The 25,232-nt window shown below is 40.7% G+C and overlaps 1 long non-coding RNA gene across 1 annotated transcript in view; it reads right to left on the reverse strand.

The window, feature by feature from the left end:
• LOC129620802 (uncharacterized) overlaps window positions 1-25,232 on the reverse strand; it is a 174,548-nt gene that overhangs the window by 23,241 nt on the left and 126,075 nt on the right. The window contains exon 3 of the long non-coding RNA XR_008698723.1: window positions 9,513-9,584. This is a non-coding gene — a long non-coding RNA (uncharacterized LOC129620802). The remainder of the gene's footprint in view (window positions 1-9,512; window positions 9,585-25,232) is intronic.

Consider the following 25,232-nt stretch of genomic DNA (forward strand, 5'->3'; position numbering starts at 1 on the left):
CTGGACTATGGTCATATGAGAAAGTCTTTATTTTTAGAAAATAAACACTGTGTTTAGGAGTACCAGAATTTACTGCAATTTACTCTTGAATGGTGTGTGTGTGTGTGTGTGTATGTGTGTATGTGTTTGTGTGTGTACTTAGTTGCTCAGTCATGTCCAACTCTGTGACCTCATGGATTGTAGCCCACTAGTCTCCTCTGTTCATGGGATATTCCAGCGAAGAATACTGGAGTGGGGTGCAATTCTCTCCTCTCCAGGGATTGAACCTGGGTCTCCTGCATTGCAGGCAGATTCTTTACTATCTGAGCCACCAAGGAAGCCCATATATAGATATAGATATAGACATAGACATACATATTTAACATTTAAGGAATCTGGGTGAAGGAAATATTGCAATTCTTTTCATTCATTTTTGAATTTTTTGCAAAGTCCAAAATTGGCCCCAAACCAAAAGTTGAAAAACACGTAAAGAAAAAAGTAGCAGTGGGACACATATCCGTTAGACTGACTAAAACTTAAAGACTGAAGATAGCAAGTGTGGACAAGAGATAAGATAATTAGAACTTCTTTTTGGAAAGCTCTTTGGTGGTATCTATGGCAGCTGAGTATATACACCCGTGTAGGTTCTTCCAAGTATGTACACAACAAAGTCATAATTGTTCATTCAAATATGTGAATAAGAATAAGCAAAGCGGTGCTATTCATATCAGTCCCAAACTGGAAACAACCCAAGTATCTCTCTATGCAGAAATAGGTAAGTCAATCAAAATACATTCATATAATAGTCTTAACAATAAATAACTTAGAACTACACATAACACTGTAGGTGGATTTCACAAACATAATATTGAATGAAAGAAATTAGAAACAAAATAACACACACAACATGACTTTGTTAATAGGACGTTCAAAAAGCAGGAAAAATGCCCCATCAGTAGAGCAGGAAGAGACACAGGGATCTTTTAATAGTGTACTTCTTGGACTGGATGCTGGTTTCATGCATGTGCTCAGTTTGTGAAAATTCATTAAGCTGTACCCTTATGCACACTTATACTCCTGAAGTATAAAAAGCTAGCAAGAGCACCTCCCTGTTGGTCCAGTGGTTAAGAATCTGCCTGCCAGTACAGGGGACACAGATTCAATACCTGTTTCGGGAAGATTCCACATGCTGTGGGGCAACTAAGTGTGTGCACCACAACAACAGAAGCCCAGGTGCCCTGGAGCCCCTGCCTGCAACCGGAGAAGCCACCGCGATGAGAAGCCCGAGCACCGCAGCTAGAGAGCAGCCCCCGCTACCGCGATGAGAAGCCCGAGCACCGCAGCTAGAGAGCAGCCCGCTCACTGCAGCTGCAGAAAGCCACCCGCAGCGACAGACCCAGGGCAGCCATAAATGAATAATTCTAAAAAGGTAACAAGAAGATACTGCAAGGAAAAAATATAAATACATTGAAAACAAAATTTACTTTCTATAAAAATTAACTCTAAATGATTAACACACTTAAATATAAAACTAAAAACTTATACAAAGAAACAGAAGAAATTCTTCAGGACTTGGGGACTAGAAAAATATTCTTAGACTTGACACCCAAAGCATGATGTGTAAAAGGAAAAACTGCTAAGGCGGAGCTCAACAAAATTTAAAACTTGCTCTGCAAAGAGAATTAAAAGAGTGTAAGAAAATATTTGCAAAGCACATATCCAAAAAAAGACTTGTATCTAGAATATATTAAGGACACTTTATATATTGTGTTGAGTTTCAGAACTCAACACTGAAAATCCATTAATCAAATTAAAAAAGGTCAAATTCATGGGCATTTTATTGAAGAGGCCATATAGATGACATCATATGCCATTAGAGAAATGCAAATTAAACCCTAAATGAAATATCACTATATATATAATAATAACTGAAATAATTTGTTAAAAAATAAAATTTAGTAATAACACCAAATGCTAGGAAGGATGTGAAGAAATTGAATTATTCATACATTGCTGGTGAGAACATAAAATGACATAGCTACTCTTAAAAAGAACATAGCAGTTTCTTATAAAACAAAATATGCCTTAGCCGTAAACCTAGTTATTGCACTTTGGGAATTTATATCAGAGAGACAATAGCATATAATCACAGAATATCCTGTACACAATTGTTCCCAGAAGATTTATTCACTATAGCCAGAAACTGAAAAACACTGAAGTGTCCTTCAACAGGTGAATGGTTGAATACACTGTGGTATGTACATATCATAGAACACTGATCAATAAAAAATAAACTCCTGATATACACAATAACTTGGATGAATTGCTAGGGAATAATGATGAGTCAGAGAAAAAAGCCAATCACAAAAAGTTACATATTGTATGATTCCATTTATGTAACACTCTTAAAATAACAAATAATAGATACGGAGGACAGATTAATGGTTACAAGCAAACCCAAAAGCTTCTGTGTAAGTTTAGTCGCTCAGTCATGCCCAACTCTTTGCCACTCCATGGACTGTGGCTCCTCTGTCCTTAGGATTCTCCAGGCCAGAATACTGGAGTGGGTTGCCATTTCCTTCTCCAGGGGATCTTCCTGACCCAGGGATTGAACCCAGATTTCCCACATTGCAGGTGGATTCTTTTCCATCTGAGCCTCCAGAGAAGCCCAAAAGCTTCTAGGGTAGGAGAAAATTCTCTTTTAAAAAAGAATTCTGGAATAGATTAATAAAATTTCTACCAGTTATACCAGAAGAATTTATCTAGTTTTGAAAGAAAATTATTTTGAGCCTAGAATTTCAGGTCAGTTAAAAAAAAAAATACAGCTTTGAGGACAAAATTAAGGTTTCCACATATACAAAGAAGAAAAGAAAAAATGAGTAGCAAAGAATCTCTCAAAGTTCTTAGAATGTGAAATTTTCATTTTGTGTATGTAAGATTTTACCTGCACAATTTGTTGATACTGTTGTTATTGTCTAGCCACTAGGACTACAACCAGAATACAAACAAGTAATGAATTTAAAAGATTAATTTAGTTGAAAAAAGCTATAGTTATTATTGTTTAATCTACAGAGTTCATTTGTAAATAAGAACAACCATATTCTGAAGCAAAACTTTTGAAGTTTATTAACATGGTAGATTAACTGGAGGTGACAGGATGGGATTAAAAGGAAGTTGGGAGTCATATAAGAATGCTAAAATCTTCACTTAATTGGAAGAAAATATATTCTAGATGTTGATAGAAAATATAGGTTTATTTACCTGTGTTTTTATAACACTCAATTGTACATTTTATCAGAGTACAATCCCATCTCTACTTGCTACGAGATGTCATGCCCCAGACTAGTACCTGGCATTTAAGATTGGTGAAGAGAACTTTGCTGGTGGTCCAGTGATTAATAATATGCCTGCCAGTGCAGGGGACACGGGCTGGATGCACGGTCCAGGAAGATTCCACATGCCACGGAGCAAAGTCCCTGCACCATGACTACTGAAGCCTAGAGTCCGTGCTCTGCAACTAGAGACTCCACTGCAACGAGAGCCCACGCATCACACAGAGGAGCCCCATTCACTGCAACTAGAGAGAGCCGGCATGCAGCAGCAAAGACTTGGGGCAGACATAAATAAACTAATTAATTTTAAAAAAAGATTGGGTGAACAAATGATGACTGAATATGTGAGTGAATATATTGTGTTGGCACAATTGTGCCATGTTTTTGTACCATGGCAGGGAAAACCAAACAAACTTTTTGGCCGACCCAACATAAATGAATACATTTATTTCAGGGGAACGCTTCATAGGTTGAAATGATTTCACACATCAGTAATAGTAGTAGTGTTATTCTCTCAGTCGCTCAGCCGTGTCCAACTCTTTGAGACCCCTTGAACCACAGCATGCCAGTCCTCACTGTCCACCACCAACTCCTGGAATTTACCAAAACCCATGTCCATTGAGTTCGTAATGCCATCAAATCATCTCATCCTCTGTCGTCCTCTTCACCTCCTGCCTTCAATCTTTCCCAGCATCAGGGTCTTTTTAAATGAATCAGCTTTTCCCATCAGGTAGCCAAAGTATTGGAGTTTCAGCTTCAGCCTCAAATCCTTCCAATGAACACCCAGGACTGGTCTCCTTTAGGATGGACTGGTTGGATCTCCTTGCAGTCCAAAGGACTCTCAAGAGTCTTCTCCAACACCACAGTTCAAAAGCATCAATTCTTCGGTGCTCAGCTTTGTTTATAGTCCAACTCTCACATCCATACATGACCAATGGAAAAACCATAGCCTTGACTAGATGGAACTTTGTTGACAAAGTAATGTCTCTGCTTTTTAATATGCTGTCTAGGTTGGTCATAACTTTCCTTCCAAGGAGTAAGCATCTTCTAATTCCATGGGTGATAGCAGCCATGAATCACTGCAGATTTTAGAGCTGCAAAAAATAAAGTCAGCCACTGTTTCCCCATCTATTTGCCATGAAATGATGGGACTGGATGCCATGATCTTAGTTTTCTGAATGTTGAATTTTAAGCTAGCATTTTCACTCTCTCCTTTCACTTTCATCAAAAGGCTCTTTAGTTCTTCTTCACTTTCTGCTATAAGGGTGGTGTCATCTGCATATCTGAGGTTATTGATATTTCTCCCGCCAATCTTGATTCCAGCTTGTGCTTCATCCAGCCTGGCATTTCTCATGATGTACTCTGCATATAAGTTAAATAACAAGGGTGACAATATACAGCCTTGATGTACTCCTTTTTCTATTTAGAACCAGTCTGTTGTTGCATGTCCAGTTCTAACTGTTGCTTCCTGACATGCATACAGATTTCTAAAGAGGCAGGTCAGGTATTCCCATCTCTTTCAGAATTTTCCACAGTTTATTGTGATCCACACAGTCAAAGGCTTTGGCATAGTCAATAAAGCAGAAATAGATGTTTTTCTGCAACTCTCTTGCTTTTTCCATGATTCAATGGATGTTGACAATTTGATCTCTGGTTCCTCTGCCTTTTCTAAATCCAGCTTGAACATCTCGAAGTTCATGGTTCATGTATTGCTGAATCCTGGCTTGGAGAATTTTGAACATTCCTTTACTAGCATGTAAGATGAGGGCTATTGTGAGGTAGTTTGAGCATTCTTTGGCATTGCCTTTCTTTGGGATTGGAATAAAAACTGACCTTTTCCAGTCCTATGCCCACTTCTGAGTTTTCCAAATTTAATGACATATTGAGTGCAGCACTTTCACAGCATCATCTTTTAGGATTTGTAATAGCTCAACTGGAATTCCATCACCTCCACTAGCTTTGTTCATAGTGATGCTTCCTAAGGCCCACTTAACTTCACATTCCAGGATGTCTGGCCCTAGGTGAGTAATCACACCATCGTGGTTATCTGGGTCATGGAGGTCTTTTTTGTACAGTTCTTCTGTGTATTCCTGCCACCTCTTCTTAACATCTTCTGCTTCTTTTAGGTCTATACCATTTCTGTCCTTTATTGAGTCCATCTTTGCCTGAAATATTCCCTTGGTATCTCTAATTTTCTTGAAGAGATCTCTAGTCTTTCCCATTCAATTATTTTCCTCCATTTCTTTGCACTGATCATTGAGGAATGTTTTCTTATCTTTCTTTGCTATTCTTTGGAACTCTGCATTCAAATGGGTATATCTTTCCTTTTCTCCTTTGCTTTTCACTTCTATTCCTTTCACAGCTATTTGTAAGGCCTTCTCAGACAGACATATTGCTTTTTTGCATTTCTTTTTCTTGGGGATGGACTTGATCCCTGTTTTCTGTACAATGTCATGAACCTCTGTCCATAGTTCATCAGGCACTCTGTCTATCAAATCTAGTCCCTTAAATCTATTTCTTATTTCCACTGTATAATCATAAGGGATTTGATTTAGGTCATATCTAAATGGTCTAGTGGTTTTCCCCACTTTCTTCCATTTAAATCTGAATTTTGAAATAAGGAATTCATGATCTGAGCCACAGTCAGCTCCTGGTTAGACATTCAGTCATGTCCAGCTCTTTGCAGTCCCATGGACCGTAGCCTGCTAGGCTCCTCTGTCCATAGGATTTTCCAGACAAAAATACTGGAGTGCATTGCCATTTCCTCCTCCAGGGGATCTTCTGACCTGGAGATCAAACCCACTTCTCTACATCTTCTGCATTGGCAAACAGGTTCTTTACCACTTGCGCCACCTGGGAATCACCTGGCAAATGACTTCACACATCAGTAATCAAAATAAAATAACTGACTATATGGATCACAACAGAGAGGGAGGGGGGCATGATTTGGCATTGAAACATGTATAATATCATATATGAAATGAATTGCCAGTCCAGGTTCGATGCAGGATACAGGAAGCTTGGGGCTGGTGCCCTGGGATGACCCAGAAGGATGCTATGGGGAGGGAGGTGAGAGGGGGGGTTCAGGATTGGGAACACGTGTACACCCATGGCAGATTCATGTTGATGTATGGCAAAACAAATACAATACTGTAAAGTAATTAGCCTCTAATTAAAATAAATAAATTTAAAAAAAACAGAGAGATGGGAATACCAGACCACCTGACCTGCCTTCTGAGAAATCTGTACACAGGTCAAGAATCAACAGTTAGAACTGGACATGGATGAACAGATTGGTTCCAAATCGGAAAAGGAGTATGTCAAGGCTGGATATTGTCACCCTTCTTATTTAACTTATATGCAGAGTACATCATGAGAAATGCCGGGCTGGATGAATTACAAGCTGGAATCAAGATTGCCGGGAGAAATATCTATAACCTCAGAAATTCAGATGACACCACCCTTATGGCAGAAAGTGAAGAACTAAAGAGCTTCTTGATGAAAACGAAAGAGGAGAGTGAAAAAGTTAGCTTAAAACTCAACATTCAGAAAACTAAGATCATGGTATCTGGTCCCATCACTTCATGGGAAATAGATGGGGTAACAGTGGAAACAGTGACAGACTTTATTTTGAGAGGCTCCAAAATCACTGCAGATGGTGACTGCAGCCATGAAATAAAAAAAAAATAAAAAAAAATAAACGCTTACTCCTTGGAAGAAAAGCTATGACCAACCTAGACAGCATATTAACAAGCTGAGACATTACTTTGCCAACAAAGTTCCATCTAGTCAAGGCTATGGTTTTTCCATTTGTCATGTATGGATGTGAGATTTGGACTATAAAGAAAGCTGAGTGCCAAAGAATTGATACTTTTGAATTGTGGTATTGGAGAAGACTCTTGAGAGTCCCTTGGACTGCAAGGAGATCCAATCAGTCCATTTTAAAGGAGATCAGTACCAAATATTCATTGTAAGGCCTGATGTTGAGGCTGAAACTCCAATACTTTGGCCGCCTGATGTAAAGAACTGACTCATTTGAAAAGACCCTGATACTGGGAAAGATTGAAAGCAGGAAGAGAAGGGGACAACAGAGGATGAGATGGTTGGATGACATCACCGACTCAATAGACATGAGTTTGAGTAAACTGCAGGATTTGGCGATGGACAGGGAGGCCTGGTGTGCTGCAGTCCATGGGACTCACAGAGTTGGACACGACTGAGGGACTGAACTGAACTGAACTCTGTATTAGTACTTTACACATGATGAAACTAAAGATAAAAAAAATAAGTAAATTGCACAAGTCTTATAGCTATCAAGAGTGAAAACACACATCTGGAAAATCTAACTTCAGAGCACATCTTCTATAAAAAGATGTTTTCATCATTGAGATGGAGGTAAAATATTAAAAGACAATAACAATCATAAATCTTTCTATTCTAAACAACAGATATGTAATAGAAGAAAACTAGGCAAAGAATACCAAATAATGTTACACATTAAAAGATCCTGCTTAGAAATCCCTATCAAGAAAAAATCAGTAAAATAGATTTCAATAAGAGAATTTGCCTCAGACAGTAAAAGCATCTGGCTGCAGTGCGGAAGACCCAGGTTCAATCTTTGTGTCATGAAAATCCCCTGGAGAAGAAAATGGCAACCCATACCAGTACTCTTTTCTGGAGAATCCCATGGACGGAGGGGCCTGGTAGGCTACAGTCCATGGAGTCACAAAGAGTTGGACACGACTGAGTGTCTTCACTTTCTTGTTCTTTTCAAGAGAATTTAAAAGCCTGGTGTTTTAAAAACTTAGTAGGATATTCCTGAAACTCTCTGAACCTGATACAAATTTAGAGGGGTAGAAATCTGACTATCTTTTTCATTTATTTTTGGGTTATCAGTGTGTGATTTACAGAAGGTAACATTCAGTGGTCCACTGGTGTTAATTAAAGGAGTCAGCATGTAGTTGTACTCACAGCTAAGGCTTATCATAAAATGATATTCACAAGGAAAGGACACTTGGGTGGTGTCTAGAGGCATTCTTTCCTTCTTGGGAGGATATCCCTGGAAGTCAACATGTTCCTTTTCCCAGCAACGAAAAATGTAGTCAAACATGCAATGTTTCTGTCTAGTGAGGCTAGTGGAGACCCAGTGCCCAGGGTTTTCATGGAGGGGCTGGTCACACTTTCTCTTCCAAAGAGCACTTTCCAACATTCCAGGTTCCCAGAAGGAAAGCAGGTATTTAGCATAAGTCAGAGTGATTACACAGTCCAAAGCACAGTGAACCATCTTTAACAGTGGGGAGAATGGGTCAAGTGCCAAGATCTCAGATGCCAGCCAAGAGCCAACCTGCAAGGAGGTCTTTCTGAAGAAAGCGGTTTCAAGCCTGCTGTGTTAACACATTTCTGCACATTAGTCTGTTTAGTTTTCTATTGTTGAGCTTGTTTTTTATAGTTTATACTTACCTGGAAAATAATCTTCTGCTTGGGCTTTCACATTAACTGTTATATTGTTGTCCATCAAATTGCATTTTTGTTCCTCGTATTGTATGTGTCTCATTCTTAACAATTGCTCCAGTGTAAAGCTTACTTGTTAGTCTTTCTAAAGAACAAGTTCTTAGTTTTATTCATTGACTTAACTTTTTGCTTTTCTTTATTTAACCTGTACTTTGTCTTTATCAATTCCTTTGTGTTTTATTTTGCTAGTTTTATCTCTTCTACAGTTGAAAACTAATTTTAAATAAATACAAAACTGTTAAACTCATTAACAACTTTTACAGCAAAACTAAGTAATAAAATATTTCAGGGAATCCCAAAAAACAGGTGGGTAAGGACCAACTACCAGTAGCCATAAAAGCCTGCATGAGACCAGCAACTGTGTAGGAGGAAATAAAGTGAAAGACAGAGACCACTGTCAAAGCCTACAGTGACTAGCAGGCATGTATGCTTCCATGCTCAGTCGTGTCTGACTCTTTGTGACCCCATGGACTGTAGCCCACCAGGCTTCTCTGTCCATGGGATTCTCCAGGAAAGAATACTGCAGTGGGTTGCCATTTCCTCCTCCAGGGGATCTCCTTGACCCAGGGATCGAATCCATATCTCTTACATCTCTTGTGTTGGCAGACGGATTCTTTACCACTGAACCATGCAACACAGTCATATTAAACATCCCTAGGACAGAGACAGTAGTCCTGAAATTGTACTTACAATCACAAGAAGCCAGGACTTCTTAGAGAATGGCTGATTCTCGGTCTAGAGCAGGAAATGGAGAAGAGGTTCCTGTGACAAGAGGAAAATCTTGTCATAGCATGTAGAAAAGAAGTTCTCAAAGACTTCATGGTCACATCAAAAGACTCAGGGCCCATCGTTAACAGGCTTCTACTGGCCCAATATGGGAAAATCTGAGCTTCAATGAAGATAATTGTGCAACCAAGCTGGACCTTAAGGGGCTTCGTAGGACAGGCCCTTCCCCTGTATCCTCTACTTCGTCTTCTCTCAGAAGTACCTAGATAATATCTGATGCACACTTCCTGAATTGCTTTACAGATATGAACCTCCCTGATGACCATGAGCTCATAGGCCCAGGCCTCCTGGATCCTCAGGAATGATAATGTTAACTCCTGTGATACTGCCCTGTTACCTCACCATCAGCCAATCGGAGAGTTGTACAAGGACTGATCACATACCCTGTGACTGTCCTCTTTCACCTGGCTTTTAAAAATGCTTTCCTGAAACCCTTGCGAATCTCAGGGCTTTTTAGGGCATGAGCCACCCATCTCCTTTCAGAGGCCTGCAATAGGTCTCCCTCTGCTCCCAGCTCCCCTGCCCTGGTTCGTTCTGCCTCACTGTGCCTCAGGCACAGCAACTTACTTGAACAATTATGACAGATTAAAACCCATCAAATATCTTTATATTCATGAGTCCTAATGATACCAAAATAAACTAAATGGTTAACTTCAGAGAATGATGGGGAACTAATTCATTATCTCTAGAAAATTGATAAAGAGAAGAATTAAATAGCAGTATTAGATTCATTCTTCAGCACTGCCTACCCTAGTAATTATCTCATCTACAGTGTTCTTCAACTATTCTGTTTTCCACACCTAATATTTCCAATTGTTTTAAAATAAATTCATTGCTTTTTCATTGCTATAACTCCTTTTCATTTATAGCTTATTATCTCTTTAATATATTTATTATACTTATTTTAAGCTGTCCCAATAACTCTCCTTCAGGTTGGATACGCTTTTCAGTTTATTTTCTTTCTCATAGAGCTGAGGTCAGCACACTGATTTTCAGTAAAAGGCTGGTGCTGCTGCTGCTGCTAAGTCACTTCAGTCGTGTCCGACCCTGTGTGACCCCATAGACAGCAGCCCACCAGGCTCCCCCAGTCCCTGGGATTCTCCAGGCAAGAACACTGGAGTGGGTTGCCATTTCCTTCTCCAATGCATGAAAGTGAAAAGTGGAAGTGACATCACTCAGTCCTGTCCGACTCTTCACGACCCCATGGACTGCAGCCTACCAGGCTCCTCCATCCATGGGATTTTCCAGGCAAGAGTACTGGAGAGGGGTGCCTTCACCTTCTCCTAGTAAAAGGCTAGATAGTAAGTATTTTTGGTTTCGTGAGCCAGATGGTCTCTGTCGCAACTACTCAGCTCTGCCATTGCACTGTGAAGCAGCCACAGGCAACACGTAAATGAGTATGTGGCTGTATTCCAATAAAACTTTATTTATGGACATTGAAATTGGAATTTTGTATAATTTTAGATGGATGAGATAGGGCATGTTTGGGGGGGGATGGCCGTAGACTGAATTTTATATAATTTTAATGTGTCACAAAATAGTATCCATTTTGTATTCAACCATTTAAAATATACAGGTCATTCTCAGCTGAGGGACCATATATAAACAACAGAGAGTAGCTTTTGTCCACGGGCTGCAGCTGGCTGACCATGATGTTGAGGGCTTGTCCTTCTCAGGCACCTGGCTATTTTCACCTGTGAGCTCAGGTTTCCCTCATAGCTGTGCTACCTAAATCCTTATACTTCCTCTTTAATGATGACAAATAGTTAAATAAGTACTTACTTGGCTAGGAATTAATAATAGGTTTCTATGTTACTTCTATTTGTAAATCTCAGGGTCTGACTTCTCTTAATCTCACTGAAGATCCTAAAGAGAGCAGAAGCACTGACATGGTGGTGATTTCCCCATTGTCCTTCAGACTATTATAGCAGATCCCAAGGACCTAGTATTTTCAGTTGAATCTAAGACAGGCTGGGATCTGGGTCCCTTTATTGCACTGCTTGTACCTGGATGAGCTTCCCTGGTGGTTCAGATGGTGAAGAATCCACCTACAGTGTGGGAGACCTGGGTTCAATCCCTGGGTCAGGAAGATCCCCTGGAGGAAGGCATGGCAACCCACTCCAGTATTTTTACCTGGAGAATCCCCATGGACACAGGAGCCTGATGGGCTACATCCATGGGGTTGCAAAGAGTCTGACATGACTGAGAAACTCAGCACATTTGTACCTGGACAATTGTCTCCTTAAGCAACAGAATACAAAGAAATGATAAGGGACAAAAAAAATAACTGCATGCATGTGCACTCGGGGCAAGTTATGAACTATAAGATGATAAAGGCCAAAAACCAAACTTTCCAAGGTGCCAGGAGCAAAAGCAGGATATCAGGCATGATCCCCACATACAGTACCACTAAGGGTATGGGAAAACCACCTAAGCCACCCCTCTGGCCCAACCATGAATCTGCCCCAACCTCACCCCATTAAGGACCAGGTCCCCACCCTTCTCCGGGAAGGTACAAGGGAGCCTGTCACTTGTTTTTCCCTCCCTTGTGCTGCATCATGAGCCCCAGTAAAACCTTGCCTGAATTTCTTGTCTGGTCTCTTATCAGTTTCTATTGATTAAAGAATCTGAGGACCTGGGTTGATAACAAACCCTTATCTCTAAGAATTTCACTCATAGTGAGTATTAAGAAGACAACTTCTCTGCTTTTTTTTTTTTTAAACTGGAGAAATTTTAAATGTGGGACAAGATTAACCAAGGATCTCCATTTATCTTTTTTTTTTTTGGTGGGGGGAGGAATCAAGAAGAAATTTGAAGTTATCAGCTTAACACCCTGCTGACCTACAGGACACCTGAAGCAACTAGACACTTTCCAAGTTCTGAGCTACATGACTGTTGTCCTCAGCTGAAGCTGTCTTTCCCTGAGCCTGCTGAAACCAGAGACGCACCAACAACACTTGAGACACCAAGACTGGGAAAGACAGACCTATAAAGTCACAACCTTTGGAAGCTCAGCAGTTAAGAGGCTAACTTTCTTTGTATAAAATTATAATAATCGTTGCTTTGACTCCTTGTCTTGTTCTGCATCAAACACCCACTTTGGTCTGCCCTAACCATCCTAGGTTTTAACAGCTAAAAATAGCGATCTAAGAAGCATGCCGCACAGTCACCTCCAGGCCAAGACAGGAGAATGAGCTCCCAACATTTCCCAGTGCCAAGTTCCTCCCAAGGAAGTGGGGATGGCGAGTAGAGAAAAGTGTAAATATGTTGAGAGAGAGTAAACATGCTCCTAAATGATGTCTCATCTGCAGGAGTGACAAAAGCCATACATCCCACACAGCAAGTTTTCACTTAACTATCACTTCATAGCAGAGAAGGCAATGGCAACCCACTCCAGTACTCTTGCCTGTCTTCCCAGGGTCCAGCCTAGAACTTCCACCAAGCTGGAAGCTCTGGCTCTAATTGTACTTCACTTGCATGAGACTTTTCTCATTATGTCATTGTCATGAGAAGAGAGATCTATTTCATGGGCCATTGAGCATGGTTCAGCTTTAGTTGGTCCAACTTCAGCAGTGGAGGAGGTGTGACAGGCTGGAAGAGCAAATGTTGCTGAGCACTCTGCTGTTCCATCAGTTGCCATCCACCACCCTGTTTTCTCTTCTTGCTGCAAAATAAACCACTCTGTCCCATTTTTAACTCTTAAACAGATATTTTCGTTCCTTATCTTAACTCTCTAGTCCACCTGTTTTATTTGTTGTTTCATCTGTGACTGCTTGCTGACTTTATAATTTTCCTCAAACAAAAAATGTATAGAAGAATCATGTCTGTGAGTTCATTTTTAAATGTACTTGCTCAGCTCACCAGTGCATTTCAGTTGTATTATAGTCCAATTCTTATCAATATTAAAACCTATAGCAATCATTTCAACTCTATTCTGCAAATTATATAAGAGTAAAAGTTAGAATTAACAAAACAAAACAAAAAAAACAAGGCTCACCTTGTTTTCATCTTTGTGAGGATACACCACTCTCCACCTTATCTTTCCTGTTAGCTTGGCCAATAGAGAGTGGATTACATACTTTTTGACCAACCCACTATTTCCCCAGATGGCTTTGGTAGCCTCTGCTGGATTTTTCCAAAATGTCCAATTTCATACATTTTACTTTAGCTTTGTCTTCTGATCCATACTTTTCATTATAATGATAGCTTTTATCACTTGCTTCTGTGCTGTGTATTATATATTTACACTAAATATTAAAAATATTATTTTCTAGATAGTACTCAGAACCTCTTCTCATATGCTCCTCAAGTGCATACACATAATCACTCCTGAATAGTTTCTCTCACTCATGACATCACCTGCTGCAATTTAAAAATTCCCATCATACACCATGGTTTCATCACATACCAGGTCACTCAATTTAAATTAGATGAGTAACTTAAATCTAAATCATAAGATACCCTTGGAAAGTAAGTTATTTCTTTCTCTACACATTTGATACTCAAAAGAAGTTTATAATTATATTTGAAAGCATTAATGGTAAATTAATTTTCTGAAATGGAATTTGAAGTGTTAGTTTCCACCCTTCTGCTGCTAAGTCGCTTCAGTCGTGTCCGACTCTGTGCGACCCCATAGACAGCAGTCCACCAGGCTCCCCCGTCCCTGGGATTCTCCAGGCAAGAACACTGGAGTGGGTTGCCATTTCCTTCTCCAATGCATGAAAGTGAAAACTGAAAGTGAAGTCGCTCAGTCATGTCCGACTCTTAGCAACTTCATGAACTGCAACCTACCAGGCTCCTCCATCCATGGGATTTTCCACCCTTCAGATACCACCAAAACCCAAGTTTAAGACATTGTCAATAGCCATGCTAATCTGGTTTGGACTGGATACATTCTAAGTCTTTTCATTCCAAAATCAAATTCCAGTTTCTCCAGAAAGTTTTTCCTAGGACTTCAGCCTATAGTCACCGTGTCTTCTCTAAATTCTCAAGGTCTTAATGTCTGAAACATTTGTTTGGCTGAATGTAAAGACTTAATTTTCTGTATTACTAAGTTATCTTTTTAGGTATGGGCCCATCTGTACACTTTAGCTGATAAGCTCTTTGAGAAAAGTGCCCTTGCTTCTAAGAAATAGAGATCTGACATATTTGAGTTCCTAAAAGAAATGGCTATACATGGAAACAAGAATAAGATCTATATAAACAGACGTTATGGAAATGTAGAATGAGCCAATCAAATATCTCTTAAAAGTAAAGGAAGAACGGCATCTCTAACACGCATCTCAGAATTACTTTGAGTATTTCTATTACTGTTTTCTTACAACCTGTCTGACAGCAGTCGGAGTGATCTTTTTTTTTTAAGCACATAGAGACCAGATTTCCAATTTAAAACACCCTCTAGAGCTTCTAGTAGATTGCAAGAGGACAGGACATAAAATCATATTGGAATTTTGGTGGCCACAACAGGGAGGATCTCTTACACTGGATCTCTGCTCCATCCTTCACACTGATTCCCCTTGGTCTCCAGAACCCCCAGTAGGAGAATTACACACAGGTACCAAGGGCCCTGTTGTATAAAATAAGAAAGTTCCATTTGTACTTGAGACTTAGGTTACCTTTCTAGGAATATTTACATGGAGACCTATTCATTTTCTGTGGCTGCTATAAAGTTGACACAAACTTGGTAGCTTAAAGCAATAGAAATTTCTTCTCTCCCAGTTCTAGAGACCAGAAGTCTGAAATCAGTACCACTGAGCTAAAATCAGTGTGTGGCTATGGCTGAATTCTCTCTACGGGCTCTAGAGAAACACCCATTCCTTGTCTCTTGTATTTAGCTTCTGTTGGCTGCAGTCATTTCTCAACTTGTGACTCTATCACTCCAGCCTTCAAAACCAGCATCTTCAGCTCTCTTTCTGCTCTGACTTCTCAGCACCATTCCTCTCTGCATACAAAATCCCTCTGCCTCTCACTTACCTGTAACAGCATTTATGGCCCATCTAGATAATCCAGGATTGTCTATCCATTTTAAAATCCTTTACTTACTCACATCTGCAAAGACCTTTACTCCAAATAAGGTCCCACTTACAAGTTCTGGAGAGTAGGACTGGATATCTTTGGGGTGCCAATTTTTAGGCAATGATATGGACCATCTACAGGTTTCCAGTTAAGGTAATATAGACACACAACAAGCTTGTCCAGTTCTTGAACCATCAGCAAGGCCAAACTCACATATGAGGGGAAAAAGCAAAGCACCCAGGTATGCCGGAGGAATGTGCGCCTCCAGCTTCTAGCATGCTGAAATGCCCATTTCCCTGAGTCCTTCTGACAGATTCTCATTGCCCTTAGAATAAGTTTCAAAACCCATGACCTACAAATCCAACATGATCTGACTGCTCTTTGCTTCCCTGACCTCTTGTCATACTACACTCCCCTGAAATTCTGTGGCTCTTTGAGAATGTAGAAAGAACTTCTAACCGAGGGGCCTCTGTACTTGCTATCTCCTTTGTCCAGAATTCTTTTGTTTATTGATTTGATTGCTTATTTATTATGAGTCATATCATCAGAACAAAAGTTCCCTGAAGTAAGAATTTTTCTTGTCTTTCTTCCCTCCTCTATCCTCAACATCTGGCACAGAATCCATTCTCTCAAGAAGTTATAAAAGTGAGACACAAAAGACTGAGAAACAATATAAGCATCGCAGGCATTCAGTCAATGTTTGATTAATAAATCAACACAGGTGGACAGGACAGGAGTCAGATGTCAGCACTGCGAAAACCTCACAAAAACATTTCTAGGCAAAACCCTGGAAAGGGAATACCTTTCATGGAAAAGCATACAGATGCCTTAGACTATGTCAAGATTAGGTGGGATTGCATGACAGGAAAAGAAAGCTAAGAATGAAAAGATTTTCCCAGTTTATAGCTGGGATATCAACACTATAGCTACATTTCAACCTTGCTAAATTTTACAAATATCTTCAGTGTAGATAAGAGCTTATGCTCTTAAGAGAGAAATATTAATGCATTCTGAAGCTTAACGTAATTACCTGTTCCAAGACTGTATTTGATTTAGGATAGAATAATACGATAACAGTATTGTTCTTGTTTTATTGTTTTAAATGTTATCTATATAAAAGGAAACGCCTTCAAAATTACTTTCTAGAAAGACCCTTTAAGAGGTACTTCACATAAAAGCAGGGATAAATGCTACTTTTGGACATGTAATCACAAAATCATGATGCTGCAGGTAATAGTCCACTGGGTAAAACTCTTTTAAGACAAAATTACCAGCTATTAAATAGCTCTTGTTGTTTGGTAGATGATACTATAATCAACTGGCAAAATGCTATTTCAGAGCAGCCTTGCCTCACTCCAGTCCTGTATTGTTATTTAAATTAACAGCAAAGGGCCTTCTTGTTCTAAATCGATTTCAGATTCCCGGTAAAAAGTAGTACCAAATAATACAGATTTAACACATGGGACAAAATGGCCAAAACAATTTATAAAGATATAATCCAAGTCACCAACTCTACCATTAACTATTGCCTAACCTAGGCAAGTCACTTTCCCTCCCTGCAGATCTTCTCAAAGAGGTATGTGCCACAGATTATCTCTAGGATATCTTTAGCACTTAGATTTGGTGGAGATTTACTTATATCCAAGACCAGGCATGGTGGTAGAGGTAAAGAACCTGCCTGCCAAAGCAAGAGACATAAGAGATGCAGGTTCAGTCCCTGGGTTTGGAAGATCCCCTGGAGGAGGGCATAGCAATCCACTCCAGTATTCTTGCCTGGAGAATCCCATGGACAGAGGAGCCTGACGGGCTCCAGTCCATACGGTAGCAAGCAGTCGGACACGACTGAACCGACTTAGCACACACACGTAAGACCTGGCTGTGATAAATAATGAGGCACTCAAGCAGAAACTGTGAGACACGATTTCAGGCTAAGACGTGATCTAAGAAAGGCTCACCCACTGACAGGAATAGATTTGGGTGAGACAGGATTTCAAGGAAGCACTGGCCTTTTTCCCATGTAAAGACTTGGGAAAGAAAATCAAGAAAGAGTTATCACTTGGTCCTACCTGCCTTATTCTTACTTCCTTATACTGGGCAAGAAAGAAAAAAAAAAAGTGAAAGTGTTAGTCACTCAGTTGTGTCCAACTCTTTGCAATCCCATAGACTATAGCATGCCAGGCTCCTCTGTCCATGGGATTCTTCAGGCAAGAATACTAGAGTGGGTTACCATTTCCTACTCCAGAGGATCTTCCCCACTTGGGAATCAAACCTGGCTCTCCTGTATTGCAGGCAGATTCTTTACCATCTGAACCACCAGGGAAGCCCAATACTGGGTATAGGCACTCCAGCTTCAACACAGATCAATGACAAACAAATTATAGTGTAAATTATAGTGCATGTACAACCAAAACTCATGCCAATGCCATCCCTTGCTTTTGTACAACTCTTGACAAGCAGGGGCCAGGAAACTGACTTGACTGTTCACGGGACCACCTGAATGGACTACAGCCCGTATGGACAGAATTATTTATTGTGTCTCCAGAGAGCCCTCAAATAACCATTGATGTGAATAAATGGTAACACAATCCTTTTATCTGAAACACCTGTGCTTGTGATTACAGAAGTCTTCATGGACCCACTTTGCCCATATACACGTCATGAAACTAAAAGTTTCCTGTTTCTTTAAAACTCTTTCCATTTGAGAAGAGGCTTGGTCTTATTTCTTAGAAGGGCTCTATACAATGTCTGTGACTGTATCTTTAAGTACCAGCCTCTTCTCCTTTTTCAAAGAAATGTTTCCACTGAGGGTAATGCAACCTTTATGAATTTTTTAACTGACGTTCTTTGTACCTTTTTCCCTTACTAAAATGGAAAATGTGCTTCTCAGGATTCTCTTCTGAGCCTTAAACATTTTTAAAGAGTATGTTTCCGTTTACTGTGTCTAAGTTTAGTACCACAAAAATGAATCTAATCGTTTCATGCTCTAATCACTACAAGATGGCACATTTCTGAAAACCACTAGGAAAACACTGGTTGCCCTTTGCAGACTTCCTAAAAGAAATGTTACCTTTTAGTGGCCCATAACTACTCGAGGATAATGATATAAAAGGATCTTGCATAGGACTGCTTTTCTCAGGAGAGCCTCTGGGCCTTCCTAACACCACATTTTTTTCCATATCTCCAGACGCTGAGGGACTTGATCCTACCACCATATATTCCAAATTCCAAACAACTCTCCCCTCTTTGAGCCCAAATCCATGATGCTCAGTTCTCAGAGAGCTGTGAAGAGTACCAACCCAGTAAATGAATTTCCAGTGAAACGCAGTATTGACGATGGCCCCCAGGCCTACTTTTTGTGGAGGGTGGGGAGGGGAGTGCTGGGGTCCTTAGAGTTTTGCTAAGCAGAGAACAGAGAGGTTAGCGCCCAGGAGGGTTTCCTTCCTAGAGCACTGCAGGCCCCATAGGTAGACCTATGTTCACCAGTGGTCAGGAGTATATGTGTATAAATAAAAAGAAAATACTGATTGAATAAAGGTCTGAATATAATTTGGGATAAGGTGGGAGTTTGTTTATAACTTGCAGTACACGAAATATCCTGGACAAAAAGAACAGCATATAATAGGATTCTCCCCATCCAAGTTTCTCTCTGGTACTCTTCCTCCTCACCACTTTCATGTCATTAGAGAGAAGAATGCATCTCAAATGAAACTAGGCCAACTTGCTCTCTCCTTAAGGGTCATCCTAGTACAAAAACACTTTCAAAAGAAAAATAAATTGCACTTGCTTAACCCTAAAAGATAAAGATGTCTTTATGGAAGGTTTCTTGAGAAGGCAGCATTCAGGGAGTTCACAAAAGAAGATTTTCTAACACTTTTATTTAACCCCTTAATTTCTGCCTGATGTCTCACTTCTTCATATTCTTTATTCCTTTCTGTCCTCCTGCCTCAGTTTTCCTTGACTCCCTATTTTTTTTCTCTCTTCTCATCTGAAATAATTTGCTCTTCTCTAAATTTCAGTTTTCCTTTTAATTTTGACCTTTTATCAGCATGAGAAAAACTACACTTCTTCTTTTACTTCTCTCTCACATTAGATAGGGGAGTCCTGGGGTTCAAGGGAAGCTGAGTCTGGAAGACAGAAAGGTTAATGGATAAGAGGCAGAAGGAAAGCTTCAATTACTAACACAGAGGATGCATGGATGCATGCTAAGTCACTTCAGTCATGTCCTACTCTGGGACTCTATGGACAGGAAACCGCCAGGCTCCTCTGTCCATGGGATTCTCCAGGCAAGAATACTGGAGTGGGTTGCCATGCACTTCTCCAGGGGATCTTCCTGACCCAGGCATCAAACCTGCCTCTCTTACGTCTACTGCATTGGCAGGTAAGTTCTTTACCACTAGCACCGCCTGGTAGAAGCCACATGAAATGGAACACAAAGGTTCCCAGGTGTAAGGTGCAACAGATGTGTTCAGCTCTGAGTCAGGCAGGAAGCAGTACTGTGGGGTGCTTGAGAGAGGAGCACTTTTCACTTGGCCAGAGAGAACAAATGTGGCACTCACATGAAGAATGAGCTGATCCACGGTTGAAGAGAGGAAGTGATGGAAAGACACTGAATCTTGTCTCCAGGGAAAAGGGATGGCACAAATCAGAGATCTTGATTTAAAAAGACAGTTTACTGGAGGGCTACACAGAAATAAAGAAAAGCCCTCACCAGAAGCAGGAATAAGACCAGCTCCATGGAAGCACAGCAACAAATGGACCAGTCCATGGAACCATTAGACAACACCTAATGGGCTCTTGAGAGTCCCTTGGACTGCAAGGAGATCCAACCAGTCCATTCTAAAGGGAATTAGCCCTGGGTGTTCTTTGGAAGGAATGATGCTAAAGCTGAAACTCCAGTACTTTGGCCACCTCATGCGAAGAGTTGACTCGTTGGAAAAGACTCTGATGCTGGGAGGGATTGGGGGCAGGAGGAGAAGGGGACGGCAGAGGATGAGATGGCTGGATGGTATCACTGACTCGATGGACGTGAGTTTGAGTGAACTCCGGGAGTTGGTGATAGACAGGGAGGCCTGGCGTGCTACGATTCATGGGGTCGCAAAGAGTTGGACACGACTGAGTGACTGAACTGACTGACTGACTGACTCACTAACAGGCAGTGTCTGGAGAGTGCCACCATCAGAATGAATTAATCCCAATAATTTGTCTTCTTTCATTCCACTTCACTCACATGAGAATAAGGGAGGATGTGCTAGAGAAGTCCGTCCTAAGGAGAGAGAGAGGTCTAGAGAATACTGTGACATGTAGGCTTCAGGGCCACCAGGGCACAGTCCCAGGACATGGGCTAGAACTCCTGGCAGGAAGCTTTAGTTACAGAGCCTGCAATGAGTGGCTGAGGAACAGAACCAAGCGTGGGCTCGCAGGAGGAGCCCAGAGGAACACACTTTAACCTCCCTTATCCTCTACCCAGGGGAACTGCAACAGCTGCTTCCAGAGCTGCCTGAACTGTTCTGAGTGCTGGGTGGAAACACAGCCCTGCCTCTCTTCTTTACAATAAACAGGATTATAATGTCAGAGCCTGAGGATTAACTTGTGATCATGATTCCCAGGAGGATGGTGAAAATTGTAAATAGTCACCTGACTTGATGAGAATCAGAGTTTTTCAGGTAGCCATCCCTTTCTCTAGGGGATCTTCCCAACCCAGGGAGTGAACCCAGGTGTCCCACATTGCAGGCAGATTCTTTACCAGCTGAGCCACAAGGGAAGCTCAAGAATACCGGAGTGGGTAGCCTATCCCTTCTCCAGCGGATTTTCCTGACCCAGGAATCAAACCCAGGTCTCCTGCATTGCAGGCGGATTCTTTACTAACTGAGCTATCAGGGAAGGAATCAGAGTTTTTCTTTTCTTCCCAGTTCACAGTGATACAGGGATTAAGGTACAGGAATTGTAACAGCACAAATACTGTCAGACACACAAAAATCACATGTGACCAGGCCATAGCATGGACTGGTGCTAGGCAGAAGTTTTAAAATGTTCCCTCATCATTTCCTCTTGTTTTGTTTGCCTTTTTAACCCAGTAAAGCAATGCTTTCTAGTTTCCTTTGATTCTACCATTAGAAGTAAATGGTAACTCCATAAAATCCATACTATGGTTCAATAATTTGCCTCTTCCCAGGGGCATTTGCACTTAAAATATGCAAATATGCTGCTGCTGCTAATACACTTCAGTGGAGTCCGACTCTGTGCGACCCCATAGACGGCAGCCCACCAGGCTCCCCGTCCCTGGGATTCTCCAGGCAAGAACACTGGAGTGGGTTGCCATTTCCTTCTCCAATGCATGAAAGTGTAAAGTGAAAGTGAAGTCGCTCAGTCGTGTCCAACCTTCAGCGACCCCATAGACTGCAGCCTTCCAGGCTCCTCCGTCCATGGGATCTTCCAGGCAAGAGTACTGGAGTGGGGTGCCATTGCCTTCTCTGCAAATATGCTAGACTTGAGAAATGAAAGAGGAGCTATGCAGAAATGCAAGCTCTGCTAACGTCCCTCAAAACAGACAAAAAATGTCTTACTACTCCTCTAGGTAGTGAAAAGTAAAAATGTTCATCATTCAGTCATGTCTGACTCTTCGCAACCCATGGAATGTTGTCTGTCAGGCTCCTCTGTCCATGGAATTCCCCAGGCAAGAATACTGGAGTGGGTAGCCATTCCCTTCTCCAGGGAATCTTCCCAACCCAGGGATTTAATCTGATCTCCTGCACTGCAGGCAGATTCTTTACTGTCTGAGTCACCAGTGAATCTGATCTTGTTTGTACATTTTATTTCCATTTCCAACATATTTGGGGGGTATGGTAAGCTCCTATAACCAGTTTCCAACTGCAGTATTCCTACCAGAAGGAACTCAAAGCCTTTGAATGATTCACCAAAGTAAAACAAATGTTTTTCCTCATGTGGGAACTGAGGCTGCGTACTAGATCGTGAGCTGGCCCACAGTATGTTATTTTGAAGTTATTAGAAGAACACATATCATTCCAATAATAGCCCTGACGGCAGAACCAAAACTGTCAAATATTCAGTTTCAGTCCTCTATCTGAGAACACAAACTGCATTTATGTTCACTTTCTGGGTGGCACAACTGAAGGACAAATGACCTGAGAGTTAGCAATACAAAAGAGAAGTCAAGTCCATTCTAAAAGAAAAACAAGTAGTCAAGAAATTGATTCCTCATCAGACAAACAAACGCATGCAGAACTTGAAGCAACTCACCTCTGACAGTCGATATAATACACTGCTAGAGGGACATATTACATGGGTCTCATTTTTGCCCCAACAACTTGCCACAATTCATTACCATAAAATATAGTGATATAGATATAATGCAAAATATTCAGTACATGGTATTTGGGGGAATAAATTCTACCATTGGCTATCACGTCAAAATAATACATCATAGCTAAAGATATTGATATTTAGAAGAAAAATAGCAAAGATACACTGTACTCAAAATAATGAAAAGCCCATGTATGCTAAGTAGCTTCAGTAGTGTCGGACTCATTGCGACCCGATGGACTGTAGCCCTCTGTGCATGGGATTCTGTAGGCAATAATACTGGAATAGGTTGCCATGCCCTCCGCCAGAGGATCTTCCTAACCTAGGAATCGAATCTGTGTCTCTTCTGTCTCCTGCATTGACAGGCAGGTTCTTTACCACTAGCGCCACCTGGGAAGCTCAATGAAAGGCCCATTTGACTACAAATAAAGCATGAGACTGGAAAATACATTCTTTGACTATTACTCACAACATCGACAACTTTGCCTTAAACAATATTATCTATAGCGTTGTTAATATTATTCACCTGAATTTTACAGGTTTGTGAGTTGTTTTTAAATGCTACTTTTTATTCAGTTTTATAATTGTAAAACCCTGTAAGGCTAGAGTTCATTTCTGGTTTTACATTTATACATGTCTAAGTAACAGTATTCTAAAAATAATTCATCTACCTTGGGAATTTAGGAGAATTCTTTTTTCTTTAGAAAGAGTCCATGAGGGAGGGCTTCCTGGTGGCTCAGTGGTAAGGAATCCAACCCACCTGCCAATGCAGGAGACATGGGTCTGATCCCTGATCTGGGAAGATCCCACATGCTGTGGAGCAACTAAGCCCATGGCTGACAACAATTGAGCCTGTGCTTTAGAGCCAGGGGACTGCAATACTGAGCCCACGTGCCACAACTACCGGATCCCAGGTGCCCTGCAGCTTGTGTTCATGACAAGAGAAGCCACTGCCATGAGAAGCCAGCACACTGCAACGAAGAGCAGCCCCTGCTCACCACAACACGAGAAAACCGAAATCTCAAGCACAGCAACGAAACCCAGCACAGCCTAAAACAAATAAATAAGTCAGTTAATTAATTAATTTTCCAAAAAGGCCCCTGAATAACTTTAGGTGGAAAGACATTACATTTTGCCAGAATCAGAAGCAATAAACTGGGTAAGGTCTAGGTCATGATTAAATTTCTGGCTCGATTACTTTCTAGCTGTGTAATCTTCAAGCAAATGTCTTTATTTTCTTTAGCTTCAAGAGTGTATAATTATAGTAGTTCCCTCGTAGTTTATATAAAATTAGGTAAAGTGAAAGTGAAGTCGCTCAGTCGTGTCCGACTCTTTTCAACCCCATGGGCTGTAGCCTACCAGGCTTCTCTGTCCATGGGATTTTCCAGGCAATAGTCCTGGAGTGGATTGCCATTTCCTTCTCCAGGGGATCTTCCCAACCCAGGGATCGAACCTGGGTCTCCCGCATTGTAGACAGACGCTTTACCATCTAAGCCACCAGGGAGGTTAAAATTAGGTAAAATACCTATAAAATAACAAAAAGTGTCTTGCCGTAGTAAATGGTCAAAAAATATTAGCAATTAAAAGCAACAATTTCAGATCTGACATTTCAAAATGAACAGATGTCAAGAAAGTGCATACATGCCCAAGGGTTTCTGAAACTGGCTCTTCACCATGAACCCTTGATAGACTGTGCTTTCTAGGAGGACTTTGACAAATGCCAAAACACAGGAAAGTGGTATTTGGTCAATGAACCACTGGATTATAAGCCCTAGATGGATCCTATTGCCTATAAATAATATAGAAGATTACTCAAGAGTAAGAGCATAAAAAAACTGTGTTTAGCAGCATTCAAGTCCCATGATATCTCCAGTGTAATACAAGGCCATTTTAGATCAACTCCAACTTCCAAAATGAGGTGAGAAAGTTAGGTGACTTAGTTAATTTCAAGATTAGTCATATACTTTTTCAGACTACAAGTATCAATTTCATAAGATTTTTTTTTCCTGATAGTAAGAAGTTCTAAAGATATACAGGATCCTATACAGATTTTTTGTTGTTTTTCTTTTTGTTAACCTAATTAATGTATTTGGGTGGCACTGTGGATCATCTTTTGTATGACCTTCAATTGGCCTTAACTTAGCATGCTACTAGCCATACTGTTCAAGCCATCATTTTAGCAGAAATAAATGATTTCCTTATAGCAGTGATTATTGAACTATGTTCTATTCCCATTCAGATGGGATAGTTCAGTTCAGTCACTCAGTTGTGTCCAACTCTTTGAGACTC

This window comes from Bubalus kerabau, chromosome 10 (assembly GCF_029407905.1).
Source record: "Bubalus kerabau isolate K-KA32 ecotype Philippines breed swamp buffalo chromosome 10, PCC_UOA_SB_1v2, whole genome shotgun sequence".
In the NCBI taxonomy this organism is placed as follows: Eukaryota; Metazoa; Chordata; class Mammalia; order Artiodactyla; family Bovidae; genus Bubalus; species Bubalus kerabau.